This window comes from Cryptomeria japonica, chromosome 7 (genome assembly GCF_030272615.1).
Source record: "Cryptomeria japonica chromosome 7, Sugi_1.0, whole genome shotgun sequence".
NCBI lineage: Eukaryota > Viridiplantae > Streptophyta > Pinopsida > Cupressales > Cupressaceae > Cryptomeria > Cryptomeria japonica.
The window spans coordinates 796,401,759-796,423,264 of NC_081411.1; positions in this window are offsets into that span (position 1 = coordinate 796,401,759).

Here is a 21,506-nt window from a genome sequence, read left to right on the forward strand (position 1 = left end):
TAAACTATTCATTCAATCATATTTGCATTCAATTACCTTTCCCTTGTCTCCAACTGCACTACCAAATCCTAAATCACACTGCACCAGACTCGTGTTGCTTGTGCCCTACAAGAGTAAAATAAGATATACATGCAAGTTACTACATAATCTAATTAATACCAATATAAATGATGAGCATGTATGTACAATAAAATACAAACGACTAGGTGCAATAATATATGTACCGTCAAGCTATCAAGGCCAAATGAAATGGCCAACAAGGTGCCCTCCTGAATCTGTCTCAACTCCTCCTCGGTCATCAACTGTTAAATAGACCATGTAAATAAAAATTAGTACTTAATATTATCTAGATTATAAATATTCATTTAAAATATAACATGAACCATGAAAATACAAATCTTACCACTACATCATCAATGTATGATGACGGTGCCTCCTCACCTCTAGCATGTGAGGACTCCCTAGGGTATCCTCTAGTAAGTGTAATAATATCTGGTGCATCATGCATCTCATGCACCTCATAATCTACACTGTCCGCAGGAGGATCAATAGGTTGTCCAAGTGGACCCAATCATACATGCCCACACATGACACAACTATGGGGCACGCATATGTGTGGAACAGAGGATGACATGTCAACGCCACTGAATGCACCGCTACCATCAAGAGTAGGTTGAGCTACTCACCTAGCCTGAGAAACCAAAAGGCTACTCAAAGAGTGAATAGGCGATATGTTGGCATTATGTGAACCTGTATGAGGACATAATGACATTGTATGTTGTCATTGATGTCAATATGATGAAGAAGTAAGAACTGGCATATGAGAGAACTGGTAGAACACTGTGAACCGACATTTATGCCAAAGTGAAGTGGTGTGTTTGTTCATGATGAACCAACATATAGTTATGAGAACCGGCACATGGAAGTATTGTATGACTATCGATTGGTAGTCTCAACTTCAAGGTTTCCAGTTTAAGTGCTTCAAGCCTGTGTGGCTCAACTGGTGACTTTGTGTGATGAATTAGCATGGTAACAAAGAACAATTCATGTTACCACATAAGCCTTGTGCGCATGAAGGATCTTGCATGAAGGAGATTGTTCCTATCTACCTCGGGAATGTGAGAAGTCTGTAAAACGGTGATAACATGTGATGGGTTATCAGCCGCCATAAAATCGGTGGAAATGGATGATGGAGAATGTCTTGAGATTGGAACAAGAACTACTACATTTAATGCAGCATGCTCAACGGTCAGGATTGAACCATTTGATTTCCTTAACCTAACAGGTTTAGGGTTTAGGGTTTATGCTACCGACCTATCTATTTTCCTATAAGGTCGATGTTGTATCTCTTTTCGAGGTTGTTGGCAAAAGTTGTGTGTGTGTATCCAAGAGAAGGGATATGTGATTCTTGTCAGGCCAAAAGGAGAGAAGTGATACCTACAGAGTGTAAGTGCAGAAGGTGAAGAGGAGCTTGAGCGGATCTGCATTGGCATTGAGTGTTGTTACCAGATTATTGTAATACCTATTGATCTCTAACCACCTCAACAGTTGGAAAATCCCTTAACAGGGTAGCCTTAACCAGCTTGCTATAAATCCTTTAACAGGGCAATTCAAAGCTATTGAGTTCTTGAAATCCTCTAACAAGGTAACCTTTAACAGGGTTTAACTCTTAACTGGATATTCTAGCCATCCCTTAACTGGGCGATCCCTAACAGGATCAGTTCCTAGAAGAACCTATTGTAATGTCTCTAACCGGACAAGGCTCCTAACAGAGCGAACTTCTAAAGAGTTCAAAAATAGCTTGTGGGTATTCATCCCCACCATGGTTTTTCCCAATTGCATTTCCACATGAAAAATATGTGTGTCATGTGTGATACTTTTATCTTGTGATGCTTTTCTATTGTCTGTCAAGCATATGATGGTTCTGTGTTTTATGCCTGTCATTAAAACAAGTTGAACTAGTTGTTATTATGATTTGATGATAGATTATCTATTTATGCATAAGGGTGAAATGGTAGTGTAGTCTTGAGTTGAGTGAAAATCTAAGTGAGTAACCGGTTAATGCTTGTCTCAATCATTCTTAGCTTTGCCGGTTGCACTCTGTTTCAAACCGGTGTCACTGTTTTCTAGTCATTTGAAGTGTCTACTATCAAACCGGTTTAGGACTATATTTTTTGTCTGTACTAATTCACCCCCCCTCTCAGTACTGGGTTAGTACTATCCATTCAGCATTGAGTTATCAATTGGTATCAAAGCGTCCTCCAAGTCCTCTGTGCTATAAGCTTAACCACTTGAGGTAAAGATCCCAGTCTAATGATGAAGAGGCAAGGTCTAAAGTTTAACAGAGAAAATTTCAGTATATGGAAAGATAGAATGAAGATATACATCAGAAGCATGGGTACTCAATACTAGAGCTATGTTGAGACTGCCTATGTTGCTCCTACCAGTACCCTCACCGATGACCAAAAGAGAGAGATGCAAGAGAATGGGCAAGTCATGGAAGCCCTAATTAGTAGTTTATCTGGCATTGAGTTTATTGATGTTTAGGATAAGGTAAATCCCAAAGAGGTATGGGATACTCTTGAAAATATCTATGGTGGTGATGAGCATGTAAAATAGGCTAAGGAAGAAAGCCTTAGAGGGAAGTTTGAAGATATGCAGATGGTTGAAGGTGAGACCATTCAACAGTATGGAATAAGAATCAAAACCATTGTTGGAGATATCAAGAGTGCAGGTGGTAAAATAGAAGATTCCACTGTGGTAAGCAAAGTCCTGAGATCCCTAGTGCTAGTCTATGCAATAAGGGTTGCTGCTATTCAGGAGCTAAGATCAATAGACAAGACTAAGGTATCCCTAGACTCCATCATTGAAAATTTGACAGCCTATGAGCTAAATAGTTTCGATGGCATCAAAAGACTGAATCAACTTTTAAAGCTTCTACAGTACCATCCAAAAAAGGAAAAGAAGCTAGCACTAGTGGTGAACCAAGACAGGGCAGAGAAATGGATGATGAGGAGATTCTAATGGCATTTGAAGCTCTCCTTTCCAGGAAACTTCCTAAAGGAACTGACAAATACAGAGGTAAGCTACCTTTGAAATGCTTTTCTTGTAACCAGATAGGACATATAGTTGTAAACTGTCCTAATGGCGACAACAAGGACAAACCGGAAAGGTTCAAGAAATTCAAAGGAGGAAACTAGAGAAACTATTTTGTGGCAATTGATGGAGGTGTCACAGATGAAGAATTAGAGGATGAAGAAAATGAAGATATTGTGTTTCTTGTTGTCAAGGAAGATGTGTTAGACAAGAAGGCTCTTGTCTCCCAGTTTGATAATTCCAATGAGTGGATCATTGATAGTGGTTGTTCTCACCATATGACTGGTGACTGGAGAAAGTTTCTATCCTTGGAGGAGTATGATGGTGGTGTGGTTCGCTTTGGCAATGATGCACCATGCATGGTCAAAGGTAGAGGGTCTATCTCTCTGAATGGAAAGAGTAGTGCTAACAATGTGTATTGGGTTGATGGTCTTAGACACAACCTTCTGAGTGTTGCCCAGCTGAATGACAATGGCCTCACTCTGGAATTCAAGAATGGAGTTTGCAAAATCAAAGGAAAGAATGGTGAATTGGTGGCCACCGGCATGTAGACCAAAGGTAACCTATTTCAGCTGAATGCAAATATAAGTACATGTCTTATGGCTAAATTTGATGATAGATGGATATGGCATAGGAGACTCTGCCATGTAAACTTCAATAACATTGTGAAGGCTAGTAAGATCAAGGCAGTTACAGGGTTGCCGGTGCTAAGAAAATAGGATAATACCTTGTGCAGAGAGTGTCAATTGGGGAAAATGTCTTCCTCAACCTTTAAAGGTAAATCTTTCACTGCTAACAACTTGCTTGACCTTGTGCATACTGATTTGTGTGGTCTTATGAAAACTAGAAGTGTGCAGGGTGATAAGTACTTCATGATTCTCACTAATGACTGGTCAAGAATGATGTGGGTCACATTCTTGAAAGACAAGTCTGAAGCCTTTGTAAAGTTCAAAGCTTTCAGAGCATTAGTGGAGAAGGAAAGCGGTAAAAGGATCAAGTGCCTGAGAACTGATCAAGGAGGGGAATTCACTTCCGATGAATTCAACAAGTACTGTGAAGAACATGGCATCAAGAGGCAATTTTCTACCCCACGAACTCCACAGCAGAATGGCCTAGCAGAGAGGAATAACCAAACTGTGGTTGAAGCAGCTAGAACCATGTTGATTCAAGGAAAGGTAGCTCACACCTTTTGGAGAGAAGCGGTGAGCACTGCAATCTACACAATGAACCAGGTACTCATCAAGAAAGGTAAGGATAAAACTCCTTATGAGTATTGGACTAGTAAGACACCTGTGGTTAGCTACTTTAGAGTGTTTGGTAGCAAATGTTACATAAAGAGGAGTGAACACCAGAGCAAATTTGATGTGAAATGTGATGAGGGAATATTCCTAGGATATTCCACCAAGAGCAAAGCTCTCAAGTGTTTCAACAATAGGACTCAGAGAATTATGGAAAGCATCAATGTAAGAGTTGTTGAAACCTCTGAGAAAACTGAGGAAACTGACAGTGAGCAAGTGGTAAACAAACTGGTTGCAACCTTCTGGGAACCGATTGACAACCAACTGAGTACCAGTAATAATGTTCCTACATCGGCAAATGTAGATGATGATACTGATGGAGATGAGGATGAAGAAGAAAAGTAAGAGGAATCTATCAAGACCATTCCTCGGTATGTCAAGCTGAATCATGATCCTAAGCAGATCATAGGAGATAAGGATGCAGGAATCCTTACAAGAAGAAAGGTTAGGGAAAACTCATGTATGATCTCTGAATTTGAGCCTAAATCATTCAAAGAGGCACATAAGGATAAAGACTGGATCAAGGCAATGGAAGAGGAACTTGACCAGATAGAGAAAAATGGTACATGGTCTCTGGTACCCAGACCGGAGCACAAAAATGTCATTGGTACTAAATGGGTTCTTAGAAATAAGATGAATGAGGATGGCATAGTGATTAGGAATAAAGCCAGATTAGTGTGCAAAGGATATGCTCAAGAAGAAGGAGAAGACTATGGAGAAACCTTTTCTCCCGTAGCCAGATTGGAAGGAGTCTGTATTCTTCTTGCATATGCAACTTTTAAAGGTTTCAAAGTATATCAAATGGATGTAAAATCTGCATTCCTAAATGGTGTACTTGAAGAGGAGGTGTATATTGAGAAACCAGATGGGTTTTCCCTATCTGAAGAGAGTGACATGGTATGCAGGCTACATAAAGACTTATATGGACTAAAGCAAGCATCTAGAGCATGGTATGAATGTCTATATTCCCATCTTGTGAAGATTGGATTTGAGAGAACAAGTGAAGATAGTAATATCTACTTGAAGTCTGAAGGAGATCAGATCCTAATCTGTGAGGTATTTGTTGATGACATTATCTTTGGTGGAGATGACAAGATGAGTCATGAGTTTGTAGATGAGATGAAGAAAGAGTTTGAAATGTCACTCATAGGGGAGATTAAATTCTTCATTGGACTGCAGATCCAGCAGATGAAGGATGGAATCTTTATCACTCAGTCCAAGTATGTCAAAGAGTTGTTGAAGACTTTTAGCATGGAAGATAGCAAACCGGTTGGTACTCCGATGGTGACCGGTTGTAAACTATCTAAATAAGATGACTCAGAATTGGTTGATGAGAAGGAATACCTATCAATGATTGGTAAGTTGCATTATGTAGTGCATAGCAGACTGGATATTGCACATGCAGTTGGCATTACTGCAAGATTTCCAAAAAGCCCAAGAGAATCTCACTTGGTTGCAGTCAGGTGGATTCTTAGGTATCTGAAGGGAACTATTGACTATGGATTGTGGTATCCTTATAGCAAGGGTTTCAACTTGAAAGTATACATAGATGTTGATTGGACAGGCAATATAGATGACCAGAAAAGCACAACCGGTGGTGCATTCTTTCTTGATGGTAGACTAGTCTCATGGATGAGTAAGAAGAAGAGTTGTATCTTTCAGTCTACAGCCGAAGCAGAGTATGTTGTAACTTTCTTGAACTGGACTCAGACAATCTAGATGAAGCATGTATTAAATGGCTTCAAAGTTCCTGTATCTGAACCGGTAAGTATATTTTGTGATAACACAAGTGCTATCAATATCTCAAAGAATCTAGTTTTACACTCTAGAACCAAGCATTTTGAGCTTAAGTATCATTTCCTGAGGGAAAAGGTTCAGAACAAAGAGATTGCACTAGAACATGTTTCCAATCAGGAGCAATTAGTAGATATATTCACCAAGCCTCTCCCAAAGGCTACATTTATGTACTTAAGAGGTGAACTAGGGGTGTTGCCCCTTCAGGAGGTAAACTAAAGATATATGCTCCACATCATTCAGGTATTGCATAGTCAAATTTTTCTTCAGGATTGATGTGTTGAAAGATGCTACTCCTCAGGAGGAGAAACATAATGGAACAGGGAAGCTTGTGCCTCCACTTTGGCATTGTTGTCAAAGGGGGAGAAGATGTGAAGTGGAGAAGATGTGAAGCGGAGAAGATATCTTTGTTTATTGCCATCAATGCCAAAGGGGGAGATTGTTGGCATATGTGAACCAGTATGAGGACATAATGACATTGTATGTTGTCATCGATGTCAATATGCTGAAGAAGTAAGAACCAGCATATGAGAGAACCGGTAGAACACTGTGAACTGACATTTGTGCCAAAGTGAAGCAGTGTGTTTGTTCATGATGAACCGGCATATAGTTATGAGAACTGGTACATGGAAGTATTGTATGACTACCAGTTGGTAGTCTTAACTTCAAGGTTTCCGATTTAAGTGCTTCAAGCCTATGTGGCTCAACCGGTAACTTTGTGTGATGAGTTAGCATGGTAACAAAGAATAGATCATGTTGCCATGTAAGCCTTGTGCGCGTGAAGGATCTTGCATGAAGGAGATTGTTACTATCTACCTCGAGAATGTGAGAAGACTATAAAATGGTGATAATGTGTGATGGGTTATCAGGCACCATAAAATCAGTGGAAATGGACAATGGAGAATGTCTTGAGATTGGATCAAGAACTGGTACATTTAATGCAGTGTGCTCAACGGTCAGGATTGAACCATTTGAATTCCTTAACCTAACAGGTTTAGGGTTTAGGGTTTATGCTACCGACCTATCTATTTTCCTATAAGGTCGATGTTGTGTCTCTTTCTAAGGTTGTTGGCAAAAGTTGTGTGTGTGTATCCAAGAGAAGGGATACGTGATTCTTGCTAGACCAAAAGGAGAGAAGTGATACCTGCAAAGTGTAAGTGCAGAAGGTGAAGAGGAGCTTGAGTGGATCTGCATTGGCATTGAGTGCTATTACCAGATCATTGTAATACCTGTTGATCTCTAACCACCTCAACAGTTGGAAAATCCCTTAACAGGGTAGCCTTAATCGGCTTGTTGTAAATCCTTTAACAAGGTAATTCAAAGCTATTGAGTTTGAAATCCTTTAGCTATTGAGTTCTTGAAATCCTCTAACAAGGTAACCTTTAACAAGGTTTAACCCTTAACCAGGTATTCTAACCATCCCTTAACTGGGTGATCCTAACATGATCGGTTCCTAGCAGAACCTATTGTAATGTCTCTAACTGGACAAGGCTCCTAACAGAGCGGACTTCTAAAGAGTTTAAAAATAGCTTGTGGGTATTCATCCCCACCGTGGTTTTTCCTAGCTGGGTTTCCACGTGAAAAATATGTATGTCATGTGCGATGCTTTTATCTTGTGATGCTTTGCTATTGTCTATCAAGCATATGATGGTTCTGTGTTTTATGCCTGTCAATAAAACATGTTGAACTAGCTGTTACTATGATCTGATGATAGATTACCTATTTATGCATAAGGGTGAAATGGTAGTGTAGTCTTGAGTTGAGTGAAAAGATAAGTGAGTAACCGGTTAATGCTTGTCTCAGTCACTCTTAGCTTTACCGGTTGCACTTTGTTTCAAATCGGTGTCACTGTTTGCTAGTCATTTGAAGTGTCTACTGTCAAACTGGTTTAGGACTGTATTTTTTGTCTGTATTGCTTCACCCCCCCCCCCTCTTAGTACCGGGTTTGTACTATCCATTCATCATTGAGTTGTCACTATATGCTCCGTGAAGCCACCTCACAAATGATATCAAGATGCTACATTGCAGGTGGGGGATCAATAGGAGGAGTGGGGAAATATGGGCCCTGAACTACTCTAACTGCCCCAGGTTTATTTTGGGGCATACCTAAACCTACACCCTAGAAATGTTGGATGTCAAAGTAGTTAACATGTTTGCGTAAAACAAACTCAGCATACAATTTTTTAATGAAATAGAAGGGGACATCAAGATTGTTGTTGGGTGGTTTGTCGAAAACCATCCACCAACGATCCCAAAAGTTTTTCACAATACCATCATTTGCGTACCATTTAATAGAAAGTTTTATTTTTTGGGGATCTACAGGTTGACCAGTGCGGGGATTCACAAACAATGAGGCGATAGTGGCTTTGGATATCTCGAGATCCTTGATATCCTTATACGATAATCCATCTGTGTATTTTTCCCTCATAGAATCTCGCCACAAAAGGGCGACATTGTGCTCTTCAGTAATGGTTTCCATACTCTTTATGATCAATGTTAGAGGATCAAACATTGGGTTTAGACGAGGGATCCTACGATATACTTCTGCAATCCCCCTCAATTCATTCAAATTTTGTGCAATCAAATCCTGAATTGAGGGGGGGTTTGGCAAAGGAGGGTTTAGTTGTTGCAGTTGTGGTTGATCAATGTTTTCATTGTTATCCCCCATTTTTAAACTAATTGAATGTAAACAATTAAATTTAGTTAACAAATTTAAACAATTAGGTATTTGATTTTAAAAAACCTAGTTTTCATGAAAAAAACCATATTTTCAATGAAAAATCAAATAAACATTAACAAAAAAATACAAAAAATGATTGAAAACAATAAAATTCTTACCTTTCAATCTATTTTTTAGCAATTTTTGGCCAGAACACCAGATATCGGGTGCACCAGATATCAGATTTATATAAAATCGCACAGCCCGTGAGTTAAAAATGACTCATAGGCTGTCATTATCGAAATATATTTGTCTCAGAAAATTGGATATCAGATTTTTATACTTAAATTATTTTAAAATAACATATATAATATAATAATATATTATTATATATTATATAACAATATATTATATATTATATATTATATATAATATATTATATATTATATATAATATATAATATATAATATTATTATATTATATTATATTATATTATATAATATATAATATATAATATAATATAATATAATATAATATAATATAATATATATAATATAATAATATAGTATATAATACGTATTATATAATATATTATTATATTATATAATTATATTATTATATTATATAATTATATTATTATATTATATAATTATATAATTATATAATATATTATATATTATATAATATGTAATATATAATATATTTTTTAATTAAAATTACAAATAAAAATCGAATATCCGATTTCCAAGGTAATTACCATGCCAAGGTGTACTGACACCCAGACCAAGCAAAAAGTGAACACGGATTTTCACGTTTTTAGGCAAGTGAAGAAGGCTATTTTTTCACATTGCCACTTTTTGGCCCCCCATGATCCTACACTAACCCTTACCTTGAATAGTTTGAATTTCCCAAATGCTTCAGATTTCACCCTGAGAAAAGTAACCCAACACATTCTAGAATAGTCATCAATGATTAGCATAAAATATCTATCTCCTTGTATACTTCTAGTTCTTGTTGGACCACATAAATCAATATGAATTAAATCAAGAGCATTATTGGATTTATCTGGTATACTCTTAAAATATGCTCTAACTTGCTTTCCAAATTGACATTCCTTACATACCGGATTGTGAGGTTTAACAATCTTAGGTAAATCTCTTACTGCCTTAGTTGTACTGATTTTCACAATACAATCAAAGTTTACATGACAAAGTCTCTTATGCCATAACCAACTTTCATCAATATGAGCAATCAAACATGCTTTCTCATTGTTATTCAAATGAAAGATATTACCTCTAGTTGGATTACTGGTTGCAATTTCCAAACCAGTTCTATTTAAGATTTTGCATTTACCATTCTTGAATTGTAACTGAATTCCTTTTTCAACTAATTGACCAACACTCAAAAGATTATGATTCAAACCTTCAACATAGTAAACATTATCAGTATTGTGCTTACCATGAAAAGATATAGTGCCTTTTCCTTTGATCATACAGGCATTATCATCTCCAAATCTCACTAGACCTCCATTGTATTCCTATAAGGTTAAGAGTTTACTCTTATCGCCAGTCATGTGATGTGAAAATCCTGAATCAATGATCCATTCATCCTTATCTTCAATTTTAGCTATCAGGGCCTGCTCTACCGGTTGAATAGTAGCTGTCGGTTGATCTTCTGTTATAGCAACAAAATCCCATCCATTGTCTACCAGTTCCTCATCAGAATCATCAGTAACCCCTTCATCAACATAATAACAAGATTTGTCTCTATTCTTCTTGAATTTGTATCTCTGATAATCAGGGTTAGGCTTATATGTTCCTTTAGCTTCTTTACTTAATCTTGCATGTCTATCAAGATACCTAGAAGCCATATGACCAATTTTATTGCAATTAAAACATTTAAACAATGTTTTACCTTCATACTTACTTCCAACTGGACCTTTAGGCATTTTCCTTGCAAATAGTGCTTCAAGCTCTTCTAGTTCTTCATTCTCCTTTCTGATTTCTTCAAGTTCTCTTGCATAAAAGTCTTTCCAATTAGATTTCTAAGATGATGATGATGCTTTAAAAGCCAGATCTGTCTTTATAGTAGTAGCAGGACCAAATTCCTCAAGTTCAAAAGCTGAAAGTTTTCCAACGAAAGTGTCTCTAGATACTGATGCATTAGGCATTGTTCTCAATTCATTTATAGCAGTAACTTTCATTTTATATGCCAGTGGCAAAGCTCTTAAAACTTTAGAAACAATTTCATCTTCACTTAAGGTTCCTCCACAACATTGTATACCCAAAACAATTTCATTTACTCTTTCCATAAAAGCAGGAATTCTTTCATCTTCTTCCATTTTCAGATTTTCATACCTGACCCGAAAGCATTCACGTTTTGCAATTTTGACTCTGGAATCTCCTTCATTCAATGTTTCCAATTTGTCCCAATAGCTTTAGCAGTAGATCTATCTGATAATCCCATGATTTACTGATCTGACAATGCACTCAAAAGTGCTTCTCTTGCTTTGCAATCATTTTCCTCATCTTTAGCCAAGTTTGGTGGATTAGGTTGACCTTGAGTAGGAGTAGTATAACCATTCTTTGTAACATCCCGTATGTCCTTTCCAATGCAATTCAAATGTGTCTCCATCCTGATCTTCCATATGCCATAGTTGGTTCCATCAAGTTTCAGACTGTCCTTCCTAAAATAGTTAGAAGACATTGGATCTCCTCAAGTTGTTAAACTTCTACAAAAAGAGGACTAGGCTCTGATACCAATTGTTAGGTCTCGGAGACAACTAAGAGGGGGGGGTGAATCAGTTGTCCAATAAATTCAAACCAAAATTAACTTAATCAAAACTTAATTATTAATTTCGGTAAACCAAACTTTATGCCGGTAGATAGTTTTATCAGTTAATTGCAATACCGGTAAAGATTAATGCATGAAATAGAAAGACAATAACATCCACAACACATAACATGGATATTTGTACGTGGAAACCCTGTAATGGGAAAAATCATGGTGGAAAGCCTTACCCACAATCAAATGATACTACTACAGATAGTATGTGTGTACAATATGGAGTCTACACATGTAGAAAGGCCAGCTGCCTAGAGCTCACTGCTCAATCACAAAATGGGAGTCACATTGACTATAATTGGATGGTTAAATTCAATGATAATGTACTGCACAAAATAGCATCTTTGTATGATGGATTCAGTACCTGTTTAGCTTTGATATGCCTTCTTCAAATACCTTCCTTCAATCTTCAAATGATGTCTGCGTGTATAGCTCTGCCTATTTTCGCATATACCTTATTACAATCCTTTTTTCAATCACATATCAATCTCACAAATGAGATCTTACATTTATAGCATAACCTAAGACCAACTGAATAGGTCGACTCTCTAAAGATATTACAATAAAATCATTTACAAATAAATCATTATGTGATGCATCATGTCGGCTCAATGCATTTATAATAATAATAAATCATCTCCATAACGTGTCATCCTGATCTAGAATAGATATGCTTGTCGGTGCATAACCTGGACCTATTTGCCGGTAACAACAAATATGCAAACCTGAATAGACCAATAACCGAATCGCCAAAACCAAGTGATCAAATAATGTCTTTGACATAACCAAGTAGTCTCCAAGTCATTCCAAGTGTCGATGAACAATATAACCTGTTGGTGAACCAAATACCGGTGACTGTGCATAAATCAGTGAATATGTCGATGAACATAATCAAGAATCTCCAAGTGCTAATAAGTGGTAACAGGTGTTGACATCAATGACAAAACCAATGCAACACATCCAAAATACCAACATATTTAAGGTACATAAGACAAAACAAACTATGCACCACCTGAGGGAATGTTGGAGATTTAAATGGGCACAAACTTCAATGAAGATGCTCCCCATTTTTAACTATTTTTGGTTGATGTAAAACTAGTACGACTACATGGAGAGGTAGCATGTGACTGTGTAAAATGGTGAAGTGGAAAAAGGTCCTAATCTAATTACCCATCAAAATCTAAATCAAATGTATTTCACTACTCATTATCAAAGCTTCAAGAACCCACTATTTTATTACATGGCACCAAATATTGGTGGGTGAATCAGTATTCATCAAAACTTAAAATTTAAACCTTTTGGCATAACTCAGATATAGAAACTCTTAAACATATTACTAGTTATGAAAGATAAAGCAATGAACACAAATACACAAGAGAACACCATATTTATATGGAATTCTCTAACAGGGTAAAAGCCATGTTAAGAGATATCTTACAATATATATCAATAAGAAATACAAGTTATTTTAAGGCTCACTGCCTAAAGAAGAACATTGCTCACTAAAGAACTTGTTGAAGAAGTTCAGTACCTCCAACAAAGATACAAAGGACCTACTAAAATATTCACTATCTTAGAGTAGGATACAATGAATATTTGAATTAAAAATAATAATCCTTCGGCATACAACCTCCAGTAGTCTCCTTAGAATGTATATGCTCTTGATATGTTGCCTCAAGCAATCATTAAGCAATTTGTCTCTAATACTTCCACCACACACTTTTACTACCTCTAATTCATATCTCTCATACTTCCTCACATTCCACCTACTTGCAATTGATTTTATATTCTATATATATCATTCATAATCAACAATAACATCAAATTAGGTTATCCAAAATATGGAACTGGCAAAGATCCCAACAAATTAACCTTAAATACATATTATGGTGAAAGCAGTCCAAACCAGAAGATAGATTGGACCGAAAACAACTTAATACATATTTTAATGCAGCCCCAAACATCAAAAATGTTGGAACACATCCTCCCAAGTTAGCAATAAGGTAATGTGTAGATGAAACATGGAGCACATAACCAGTCGACCCAAAAACACAACTACATAAATTTATAGATTGCAGCTCAAACCAATACATAGCAGGGCCCAAACATAGCTCAACACAACCTCCAATGCAATTACAAACCCCAAAATGCATATCACAAGTAAGAGAGTAAGCTAACTCTCCCATACAGCCACAATATACCCCAAAAACCAACTCCAAACAAAATGTGACACCAAAAAGATAAACCATTGTCATGCTAACCATATAGAGACATTCAAGAATATCCAACTACATTCCAAAATAATTCTTTCACACTATTGTTCCAAAATAAGTTGGTACAACCAAAAAGATACAAAGTTATTTAATACCCAAAAGTCGAGTAAACACAATCAGCAGATTGAGAAATGTAAAACATACTTGCGATGCATTTAATCACTTGAAATATGAACTAAGATACTGCACAGACAATATAAACATGTCAACCAAACTTCATGAGTAAAAATAACCTTGTGGAGAAATGTGGAGCATTTTTTTGACTAGTCACGAAAAAACAACCAACCTACCAACATATTGCATTTACCAAAGAACATTTGTGGCAACACCAATGACCTAGAAAGATAGGAATGCAACATCCACAACACATACAAGTTAAACGCAAAACCACAAGAGCATATCTTCAAATGTGAAAGAATGTGGAGCATTCTCTTAAACAGTCTTCAATACTTAACTTCCTAGAACTTCACACTCCATTAATAGGTAGAGACCAAATCACCTTTGTAGAACCATTTACTCACTTATAAGCAACAAGAGAGAGAGAAATATCTTGTGTCATGCACAAGACATCAACACCATATCTACCACATCACCATGCTTCTAATCCTCATCTTAATACAATCTTCAACAATGATTCTAGTCTTCATATCAATTCTTTTAATCCTAATCTTAATATGATATAATCAAGATAATATATTTTTTGAAAACAAGCAAGCCATGACATTCAAGCATGAGCATTTATCATCACCATTCTTCATCACATCATCATTATAATACAATATCCTACACCAATGACTCCACAAAACCTTGAGTATAAAAATTAGCACCAAATTTATTGTTGGCATCCAACCATAGCATTAGCAACATCTCAACACACATAAACACCATAGTTGCACCTAAGACTTCAATGACACAAGAACACTAAGGGTTGACATCAATGACAATAATTTCCAACAATCCCCCCTTTGTCATTGATGGCAACACTCACTAATAGAGCAATAATTTCACTGTCTTCTTTGAGACACTCATATACACTCTCTCCCCCTTTTATATCAAGTGAAAAGGGTGAATAACTCCATAACCTATAAATACTCTCTTCCATATGTCCTCCCCCTATTAGCAGCAACCAACAAATAGCCTACTCCTTGAGAGGTATCCCACATCAATCTAGTAGAAATTACATACCTAGACTTTCTCCCCCTAGATGATGCATCATCTTATGCATCTAATTGGAAGGAGGAGAAATAACCCCTAGCTTCTCTCTAAGATATCCAAATGTATATTTTGAAAGAGTCTTTGTGAAAAAGCCTATAATCTAATATTTTGTAGAAAAATATTCCAATCTAAATTCTTGCTCTACAACCTTCTCTTCTAGAAAGTGATACCGAATAGAAATATGCTAGGTCCTTGAATGAATTACCATATTCTTTGAAATGTTTATAGAACTTGCATTATCACACAAAATATGAATAGGATCATCATATACCACCTTAGTGATATCCTTCAATGTTTGCTTCATCTATAGCACTTGAGTGCAATAATAATGTAGTGATGTACTCTACTTCTTCTCTTGATAAAGACATTGAATCCTACTTCTTACTGAACCAAGAGACCAATCTTCCTCCCAATAAAAATGAACTACCATTGGTACTTCTTTTGTCATCCACACAACCAGCCTAATTAGCATCAGTATAGGCACTCAAGGAGAAGTCATCATCCTTTTTATACCATGAACCATAGTTTGGAGTACCCTTCAAGTATCTAAAAATTATTTTGATGGGCTTCTCGTGATTTTTTTATTATTAGCTTGTTATCTTGCAACTAAACATGTCGCATGCATAATATCAGGTCTGGAAGCAATCAAATACAGTAGTCCTCCAATCATATACCTATAAAGAGTCTTATCAACTTTATGTAACTTGTCATTCTATCTTAAATGACAACTAATAGCCATGGGAGTACTTAGTGGTTTAGAATCCTCCATACCAAACTTCTTCAACATCTCTTTAACATACTTAGCCTAAGAAATAAAGATGCAATCATCTAGATGAGAAATTTGAAGACCAAAGGAAGAAAGATTACTCACCAATCATAGACATCTAAAATTATTTCTACATCTCTTATGCAAAAATCTTACGCATACCATCATCTCCACCAAAGATGATGTCATCAACATATACAACCACTATCAAAAACATTTCTTCCTCAACCTTAATATAAATATTGTTATCAATGATACCTTTCTTGAAACCTTGTTGAAGTAAGTACTTATCTAACATTGCATACCAAGACCTAGGGGCTTGCTTGAGACTATACAATGCCTTTTTGAGTCTGCAAACATGTTTGGATCCTCTAATAATTGAAATCTATTAGGTTGTTTAATGTAGACTACTTCCTCTAAATCACCATTCAAGAAAATCGATTTGAAATCTATCTAATAAACCTTAAATTTCTTGTGAGCATCAAAGAAAAGAAAAAAATTGATTACCTCCATCCTAGACACCAGAGCAAAAGTCTCCCCAAAATTAATTCCTTCCCCTTGTGAATATCCTTTTCAAACCAATATTGATTTTTTTACTATCACTTTTCCTTCTTCATTCAGTTTGTTATGGAACACCCACTTTGTTCCTATGACATTCTTATCTATAGGTCTAGGAGCTAATTCCATTGTTTGATTCTTCTCAATTGGATTTAGCTATTCTGCCATTGCTTGCAACCAACCTTCATCCTTGTTAGCATTAGCAAAGGTATTGGGATCAATATTTTATAGGAGACAAAGAATCACTTTCTCACTTTATTTTGCAATTCTTCTCTTGGTATGCACACCTCCATTATTGTCACTAATAATCTAATCTTTTGAATGATTTCTCTAGACATAATTGGATGGATTCTTAGGATATTTCTCTAATGCGTGTTACTTCTCTTATGTATCTTCTTCTTCTTCTATTTGGGGAGGCTCTTTTGATCCACAATCCTCAAGTTCTTGTTTGATTTGAATCCAATATTTATCCACTTTGATATTTATAATTTCAACTATCTTCCTAAGTCTCTTATTGTAGCCTCTATAGGCATTTCTTCTGGTTGAGTATCCAAGCAATATCCCTCCATCACATCTTGATACAAACTTTCCCAGTTTTTCTTCATCTCTTCGGATATAACATTTTCTACCAAAATTTTTGAAATGCATGATAGTAGAAATTCTTGCATACCATAGCTCAGAAGGGGCCTTAGAGTTGTTGACTCTCAATTGTACTCTATTAAGAATATAGACAGAAGTATGAACTACAACTTTCCAATATACATCAGACACATTAGCATCTTTTAACATTGTCCTTATCATCTCTTGAATTGTTCTATTCTTTCTTTCTACTACCCCATTTTGTTGAGGGGTCCTAAGAGAAAACAAATTTCTCCTAATACCATGATCTTCACAAAATTTATCAAGCTTGTTTGAAGTAAATTCAACTCCTCTATCAAATCTTAAACATTTAATCTTATAATCTATTTCATTCTCAACCATAGATTTAAAATCTTTAAACTTATTTAGGGGCTTCTAATTTTTCTCTAAAAATGTAACCGGTCATTTTATAATAATCATCAATAGGAAACATAAAGTACCTTTCACCATTGAGTCCTTTTTGTCCTAGTATGTCCACAATATGTCAGTGTGTATCGGTTCCAAGGGTTTTGTAGTAGAGTACTCCTTGCTCTTAAATCTTGTCATATCTTCTTTCCAATTTGACACTCCTTGCATAAAGTGTTTGTAGGCTTGATTTTCTTTGGCATATCCCTTAATGCACATAAAGAGCTAGTCTTCATAATGTTGTCAAAGTTGTTGTGACCCATCCTCTTGTGACATAACCAAAATTAATTGATTTGTGTTATTAAACAACTTCTTCCATTATCCTCATTTAGGTGATAAGCATTTCCATTAGTCCTAGTTCCTTATGCAGCTAGTTTTCTAGAGTTGCCCTTTCTTATTTCACAACCCTTTTCATGAAATGTAAGAATGTATCCTTTTTTGCACATTTGACTAATGCTGAGAATATTGTGATTTACTACTTTAACATAAATAAAATCCTTTGCCTTGTTCCTTTTTTCAATTGCTAGTTCCTTTTCCACAGATTTGAGAAGATCCTTCATCGCCAAAATTCACTAATCCCCAATTCCACTTTTTAAGGTTGATGAACTTTGATTTGTCACCAGTCATGTGATGAGAATGACCATTGACAGTTACCCAATAATTTGCATCTTTTTTTGTATGAAAGACAATCCATACAATCATTGACTTTTCATTGTCTTTTTCAGCCTACAAGGTACCAAAATTCTTACATTTTTCAATACCACTCTTTTTGTCACCAAATTTCAAGGTCATGAAGAGTGTTTCATCATTTTAATCATCATGATCCTCATCTTTTGAAGAACATTCTATTTTCTTGGAACACAAACTTCATTTGAAATTCTCTATTTTTTTACTATTTACCGATTCTAGAAAGGTGCATTTAGATGAAAAAGGACTGATTCTACCACAATTAAAATATCTGAAAGGTAACTTACCTTTGTACTTTTTGGTTCCCTTCTTTAGTATTCTTACAAATTTTTCTTCTATTTCATCAAACTCATCATATTGATCAGAAACTTCACCTTCTACCTTCTTATTGACCTTGAATGTTGCTTCCCTCTTTGGAGCATCTTTGTCAAACTCTCTCATCTCAAATCCAAAGAGAGCACCATATAGTTGATCCATTGAATATTTATCTAAGTCCTTACTTTTCTCAATAGTATATACCTTATGGCTATAATATTTAGAGAGAGATCTAAGAACCTTTTTCACAACCCCATATTCTTTTGATTCTCCACCAATACCTCTAATTCCATTTACCACTTCAACTACCCAAAGTATATAACTAGCAATGTCTTCATATTTTGACATCGTCAAATTATTAAATTTTCACTTGAAGTTTTGCATTTTGATTCTCTTTACTTTATCATTTCTTCCATACATGGTGTTAAGATTTTCCCAAACCTCTTTAGTAGTGTTGCAATTCACTACCTTCACAAGTACTAAGTCTACCAATCCACTCAAGATTGCATTCCTTGATTTGACATTGTTTTCATATAACCTAATAATCTTTGTCGGATATGTTGGAGGAGCAATAAGAGGAGTAAGTTCCAAACTCCAAACCCTAAAGAGGACAAATATGCTTTCATTATTACTTTCCAGAAGTAGTATTTTCTCCCATAAAACTTAGGTATCTTGTAGGATTCATCTTATACCACCTCAGACCTTCCTCAAGTAGTTAAACTTAATTCAAGGGAACTTGGCTCTAGCACCAATTGTTGAACACACCAAATATTGAGAGTGAGGTGAATCTTTGTATTTGTTAAAACTTAAACTTTAAAAATTTTAGCATAATTCAAATATAAAACCCTTAAACATATCAGTAGAAATCAAAGATAAATAAATGAAAGCCAATGTACAATATAACACTATATTTTTTTGGAAAAACCTAACAAGGAAAAAATCGCGGTGAGACCTATCTCACAATATATATGAACATGAATAATAATTTTTTTTAAGTCTCACTACATAAGAAAGAACACTAAGGACTTGTTGAAGAAGATCACTACCTCCAAGTAAGATAAAAAGGACCTACCAAAAGATTCACAATATCAAAGAAAGATACAATGAGGATTTGAATTACAAATAATAAGCCTTCAGAACACAACCTCCAATAGAATCCATAGAATGTAGGTTCTCTTGACATACTACCTCAAGAAACCATTAATAAATTTGGCTCCAATACTTCCACCACACACTTTTACTGCCTAAACTTTGCATCTCTCACAATTCCACACATTCCACCTACTTGCAACATATTTTATCTTCTATATATCATCTACAATCAAGGAAAACATCAAATTAGGTTGACCAAAATAGGGGACTAGAAAAGACCCCAACAAGTCGGCCTTAAATACATATTGTAGTGAAAGTGGTCCAAACCAAGAGATCTAGTGGACCTAAAATAGCTTAATACATCTTTCCATGCAACCCCAAACATCAAACACATTGGCACAAATCCTCCCAAATGATAATGGGGTAACATGTAGCACATAACTAGTCAACCTAAAAGCACAACAAATAGATGAATTGACATAATGCAATTCAAACCAATACATATTCAGGCCCAAACACAACTCAACACAACCTCCAATATTGGCACGAACCCCAAAATACATAGCACAAGCAAGAGAGTAAGCTCAATCTTCCAGAGAACCGTGAAATACCCTAAAAACCAACTACAAATAAAATGTGACATCAAAAAGATAAACCACTATCATGTTGAGCACATAAAGACATTCCATGAATATTCAACTTCATTCCCAAATACTTCTTTAACACTATCATGCTAAAAAAAGTTGGTGCAATAAAATAGATATAGCGGTCTTCATACCTAAAAGCCTAGAAAACATAAACAGGAGATGGAGAAATGTCAAACATACTTGCAGTGCATTTCATCACTTGAAATCTAAACTGAGATACTACATAGACAATATAAGTTCATGTCCATCAAATTTAATGAGTAGAAACAACAATATGAAGAAATGTAGAGCAGTTTTTGGACCAGTCTTAACACACAAAAAACTTGCCTTGACATACTACATTTACCAGTGAACATCTATGGCAACACCAATGACCTAAAATGATATGAGTACAACATCCACAACACATATAAATTATACCAAAGACCACAAGAGAATATCTTCAAACATGGAGGAATGCGAAGCATTATTAGACAAACTTCAAAGAAACATTATAAAATTTCATACTTCATCAATCTATAGAGATAAAATCACCTTTGTATAACTATTTGCTCACTTGGGAGGAATAAGAGAGATACAATAATATCTTGTGGCATGCATAATAAATCAGCACCATATCCACTTCATCACCATTCTTCTAATCCCCATCTTAAAACTTCTAATCCTCAACTTAATATTTAAAATCCTTATCTTAATGCTTGTAACCCTCAGCTTAATATGATGTCATCATGATAATATCTTTGCTGACAACAAGCAAGGCATGGAATTAACTAATTCTTCTTCATAATCATTGTTATTCATCTCATCATCATTATCATACAATATCGAGAACCAATGACTCCACAATATCTTGAGTTTAGACATCAATGTCAAGTTGGTGGTTGACATTAAACCATAGCATTAGATCAATAACAACACAACATTCAGGGTTGACATCAATGAAATTACCTATACATCAATGACAACAATATCCAACACTTTTTTCCTTTTATTTCCTCAAGACGTCAAAACATCAAAAGAAGAAAAAAGAAAAAAAGAGAATATCCTGTATGGTGGTAGAGTTGGCATACAACTCCCTTGTATATCCTTCACTTTATGGAGAAAAAATACCACCTACATTTTTTTTGTTAACAAGGACTACATTTCCATTATACCCATTTCTCAATAATTCCTTTGTAGTTGTTATCATATTAACTAGACCATTCTTAAACTTTGAGA